Source organism: Macaca fascicularis, chromosome 6, assembly GCF_037993035.2.
Source record: "Macaca fascicularis isolate 582-1 chromosome 6, T2T-MFA8v1.1".
Lineage (NCBI taxonomy): Eukaryota > Metazoa > Chordata > Mammalia > Primates > Cercopithecidae > Macaca > Macaca fascicularis.
The window spans coordinates 68284234-68290233 of record NC_088380.1 but is presented as its reverse complement, the minus strand read 5'-3'; positions in this window follow the sequence as shown (position 1 = coordinate 68290233).

The following is a 6000-nucleotide window of genomic DNA, read 5'->3' as shown; positions in this document are numbered from 1 at the left end:
TATCACTTACAGAGCACCTACTATGTGCAAGCTATTCTCCCTCAGTGGAAGAGCCAAATGAATAATTAAAAGGGTTTATAATCCAGCAAGGGAGATTAGTCTTAGTTATGAGATGAGAAATTTCATTTAACCTTTCTTGCTTCTGGGGGATGGGGTCTTTGAGAAAGCCTGTCATTTTCTCTTGACTCTCCTGCTCTTACTAAGTCTAGGAAGAAAGAAGTGTGCAGCCCACATGTCAGGCCTGTCACTATTGGGCAGGCTTTTGTAACAACTAGACTTCTTTACTGTAGGCAATGGAAACTGGCTGCCCAACATAAATGAAGTGCCTTTACTAGAAGGTAACCACAGAACCAATGGAAAGATTGGAGAATCAGACTTAGAAACAGGCAGAACGCAGCTGCTGGATCCATATACTAAGAGGTAGGAGTCAGAATAATCGTTAGCCAAGACCTGTCTGCCAATAGGATGCATGGATTCCTATCACATTCCATCTCTTTGTGCCTCTACCCAAGATTTATATTCCAGGGAGGGAACATCCAGTTGGTCTAACTTGGGTCAAATCCCACCTCTAGGTTAGTGCAGGGCAGTACACCCGATTATACTTCCACCAGGCTGCTTCCAGTGCAGATGAGGAAATTAGCCTAACATCATACTGTTAGAAAGGGGGGAAATATTTTAGGCAGCCAAAGAGGAAAAAAAAATCACAAGACTTAGTGCACGCCACAGGTCTTAAGGTAACAGAATATCAATTTCTCTTTCTAGAAAATAAACCTGAACATTAATCACCAGCACTCTTAGTCTAAAATGGCTCCATGTGAACCATTACTGGGTTTTCATTCTAGCAAAGTGATGAAAGAGTGTTGTAGCTACTTACATATCACCTACCACAGTTGCAGCATGAGTACAGAAAGCACATATTCAACCATGCCGAGCCTGAGATAGCCTTCTGCAAGAATAGAAACAGTAATTGTCATGTGCCTCTGCCACAGTGATTTCTCATTGCAACTGATTGCAATGAGGTGGATTAATAATAATAATAAAAACAATTGTGGCTAGAGGACCTACTGTGTGGCAGGCAGGCACCAGGCTAGGCATTTTACATACATTAGCTTTTCTTTTAATCACACTGCATTATGGTGTGCAAAATATGATAGTTGCGATTTCATTCTGTCTCATGGTTGTCTTTGCCAACAATTTCTGCTTTCTTTCTAGAAGTCTCTAGGGATTACTTCTGTTACCATCAGTGGATGCTATAGATCTAGTTGAAAACAATAAAGATATTCTGCAGAAAGGGCATCCAGAGAATAAAAGTTCCAGAGACTAATGCCTTGAGCTTTCTCGGGGGCTAACTCCTGCCAGCCTATGATATTTCCTCTGATGAAATATTTCGCTTTTTTATTGACTTTGTAGGTACAACATAAAAGGGAAAAATCCAACTGGCTTGCAGAAATAGATCACAGGCTGGTCTGAAGCTCTGGTCCTGCTGTAGAACAGGTAACCTGGAGAAATTACCTTTGTAGTTAATATCCAGGAAAAGTCTGAGATTGTTTACCCTGGATACCTGCACCTGGTAAGCAGGCAGGCATATAGTCTGGGTCTCTAGAACAGCTAAGAGGGGCCAAGAGAATATAAGCATCCCCGCAAAGTGGTAGGGAAGCTTCTTGTAGCTGGCAACATCTTCACTGCGGGCAGGTGGAGTCATTAGCAGGTTGGAAAGCTTGAGAGATCAGGGAGCCCATTTATCAGTCTGGGAACATCCTGGGTGTCTATTTTGTGCAGTCATGGTAAAGCAGGTGAATTTTTATACACTTTGCAATTAAGACGTGGTGTCTGTTGGCATTTTTCCACCAGTCACAGCACCAGCAGGTATTGATGCACACACACGACTCCTAAGAACATTCCTGATTCAAAAAGAGGCGGATTAAAGGAAGAGAAAGCTACTAAGGAGAGGAGTGTTGATCTCCAAACTGAATAAATGGGGGGAGGGACTGTATCTGAAGCACATACAGGTGGAGCTGAGGAAAATTAATCTCATCCAGAGTAAAATGAAGGACCAGCTGAAGATACAACAGAGCCAGGCAAAGAATAAAGATTTGTCAAAGCAGTGAACAAACCAAAAAGGTAGGGTGGGGAGAAGGCTAGTCCTAGAATAATATAATTTTAAAATAAAACTGTTTGAAAAAATTTAAGAAACCTAGTGCATTGTTGAGCACTGATAGCAGACACCTGGAGACAGAGATACCAAGACATCGAGATTTTAACCATTGATAATTTAGTCCTTTATGGTGTCAGACCATGTAAAAATGAATATATTTAAATGACAGTAAAAGAAAACAAGTGTAGATGTAAGTATGTTTACTTAGACTTTTTTGAGGCAGTAAAAACAAATGGGCCCTTTTTCCTCCCCATTTTTCCTGATGTGAAATCACTAAAAGTTAAGCTGTGCTTTTCTTAAAGCCTTATAAACTGAACTTAAACTTTGGAAGAAAATAGGTTTACCAAATGGTAAAAATAAATACGAAGTATAAGATGATAAATAGACTGTGTGTTGGATGCAGTGTCTCACCGCGGGGAGACTGTGTGTTGGATGCAGTGTCTCACCGCGGGGAGACTGTGTGTTGGGTGCTGGGTCTCATCGGGGGAGACTGTGTGTTGGGTGCTGGGTCTCATCATGGGGAGACTGTGTATTGGGTGCTGCGTCTCATCGGGGGGAGACTGTGTGTTGGGTTCTAGGTCTCATCACGGGGAGACTGTGTGTTGGGTGCTGAGTCTCATTACGGGGAGACTGTGTGTTGGGTGCTGGGTCTCATTCGGGGGGAGACTGTGTGTTGGGTGCAGGGTCTCATCATGGGGAGACTGTGTTGGGTTCTGGGTCTCATCGGGGGAGACTGTGTGTTGGGTGCTGGGTCTCATCGGGGGAGACTGTGTGTTGGGTGCTGGGTCTCATTCGGGGGGAGACTGTGTGTTGGGTGCAGGGTCTCATCATGGGGAGACTGTGTGTTGGGTTCTGGGTCTCATCGGGGGAGACTGTGTGTTGGGTGCTGGGTCTCATCGGGGGAGACTGTGTGTTGGGTGCTGGGTCTCACCACAGGAAGACTGTGTGTTGGGTGCTGGGTCTCATCACGGGGAGACTGTGTGTTGGGTGCTGCGTCTCATCAGAGGAAGACTGTGTGTTGGGTTCTGGTTCTCACCACGGGGAGACTGTGTGTTGGGTGCTAGGTCTCATCGGGGGAGACTGTGTGTTGGGTGCTGGGTCTCATCACAGGGAGACTGTGTGTTGGGTGCTGAGTCTCATCACAGGGAGACTGTGTGTTGGGTGCTGGGTCTCATTGGGTGAGACTGTGTGTTGGGTGCTGGGTCTCATCAGGGGAGACTGTGTGTTGGGTGCTGGGTCTCATCGGGGGAGACTGTGTGTTAGGTGCTGGGTCTCATCACGGGGAGACTGTGTGTTGGGTGCTGGGTTTCATCATGGGGAGACTGTGTGTTGGGTGCTGCATCTCATCACGGGGAGACTGTGTGTTGGGTGCTGGGTCTCACCACGGGGAGACTGTGTGTTGGGTGCTGGGTCTCATCATGGGGAGACTGTGTGTTAGGTGCTGGGTCTCATCATGGGGAGACTGTGTGTTGGGTGCTGGGTCTCATCAGGGGCCTCTTTATGTAGGCTCGTTATGTAAAAATAAATAAATAAATATTTTGTAGGCATAGTATAAGGATACGTGAAGATGAGGAGATACAAGAAAACATCTCAACCGCCAAAGAGTCACTCTGAGGCCAAATATCCAACATTAAGAGAAAGGAGAGGCCTCACCAAGAACTGGAACCAAAACTTTTCATTGTTCGGGTCCAGCAGCAGCTCTGGGAGTCCAGAGAATTTTATTATCCCATCAGAAACAAGAGTCTATAATCTTCCAGCTGCTTTATTTCTTTATAAATTTGTACTTTTAAAAAAATGGGTTTAATCAGTTCAGATTCAGGACACCCATATATGTTTCAAGTCACTGTATGTGCCTTGATTTCCTGTAAATCCAACCTATAGAATGTGGGCTTTTAATCAATAATTTCAACAAGTATTAATTGAAAACATACTATGGATTCATCATTGGTTCGTGTACTTAAAATAGGACCAGAATACTGAATAGGATAAACAAGATCCCTGCCCACACAGAGTTTACAGGGTGGGGCTGGGGAGGTGGGCAAATATGGGAAGTATAAGATAATAAATATAACAACAGTCTGAGAAGGGCATGATTCTGTAAAGCACATTAGAAGGATACCCAACCCAGACCTATAGGTCAAAAATATCTCCCAGAGGAGGTAACATCTACAATGAAAGTGTTGGCCAAATGTGCATGTATATGCACACGCATGTAGGTGTGTATGTTTGGGGAGGAGGAATGATCCTAATTCAGGAAGAATAGAATATACAAAGCTCCAGGGACAATAAGGTACCTGACCTTCATGGCAAAAAGGTACATGAAGTATGTTTGGGGGGACTGGAGCATGCCATGTAATTAGGGAGTGGGAAGAGCTAAGACTGTAGCCAAAAGCAGGAATCGGTAAGCAGAAATGGAAGCCACTACCAAGTTTTAGGCAGAAGAGTGACAAAATCACTTTTTTTTTTTTTTTTTTTTTTGAGACAGAGTCTCACTCTGTCACCCAGGCTGGAGTGCAATGGCATGATCTTAGCTCACTGCAACCTCTGCCTCCTGGGTTCAAGTGATTCTCTTGCCTCAGCCTCACAAGTAGCTGGGATTATAGGCACCCACCACTGCATCCAAGTAATTTTTGTATTTTTAGTAAAGATGGGGTTTTACCATGCTGCCCAGGCTGGTCTTGAACTCCTGACCTCAGGTGATTCACCTGCCTCAGCCTCCCAAAGTGCTAGGATTACAGGCATGAGCCTGTATGAGCCACCATGTCCAGCTACATTTACATTTAATAAAGATCATTCTCACAGGTTGTTGTGAGGATGATGAGAGAAGAGGAAGACTAGAGAAGAGTAAGAATGGAAGCAGGGCTGCCAAGTAGGAAATCCAAATCGGTAGGTAGATGGGGATGCTGAGTTGGGTGGAACCGCATAGAAGGAGAAAGTAGGTAATTGTAGAAGATTGTTAGGAGGTAGTATCAGTAACACTTGGCAATTCATTAAGTATAGAGGTGAGAGAGAAAAATGTGGTCAGTTTCTCTGGTATTTGGCCACAGGTTACTGGTGATTGGTTGTGCCATTTATAAAGATTGAGAATCAAGAAGAAAGAGCAGGTTTGATGAAGAAAGTGATGAGTTCAAGTTTGAGTATACTGAACTTAAGATGCCTGTGAGACACACATGTGCAGAAGTCTAGCAGACAGCTGACATATGCAGACACAGATACAGAGAAAGAATTGGTGATCTAGAGTTGGAGCTCATCAGCACAGTCTACCCAGAAATACAGTTTTGAGAAGCATCAATATATGGATGGTAATAGATCCCAGGGGCTTGAATACACCCTCCCAACTTGAGTCAGCTGAGATTAGAAGGCAAGGTAATTCAGCACAAAACAAAGTCAGTTTCTATAGAAATAACTACTGGGGGTCACTTTTCTGAGAAAGGGCTGTGAGCAGACAGTGCTTCCTGGATTTTCCAATGCAGTGGGCAAGGGGAGGCAGACTGATCACTCTCGTCCTCCAAAGAATATGGTTCAAATCCTTCTGACACAGAACAGCCATTTGTTAATATGATTGTCTGGAGCAGATGACATACATGATAAAGATAAAGATAAAAGCTACTGGATAACTCTCTTTAGAACTCAGAGCATGAAAACCCAGCCAAATGAAGTAGGACAAGGGAATCTTTAAGCACTCAGAATGCCAATGCTCCTTTCCCACTGCCACTGTATAAATATGAGAGAGAAGGAATGGCAGGTGGAAGAGACATGGGAAAGAAAGAGGAGCCCTGGCAGGAAAGTACCCACAAAACACCAGAAATGACCCCCTGTGTGACAACTCCCAACATTACCAGACC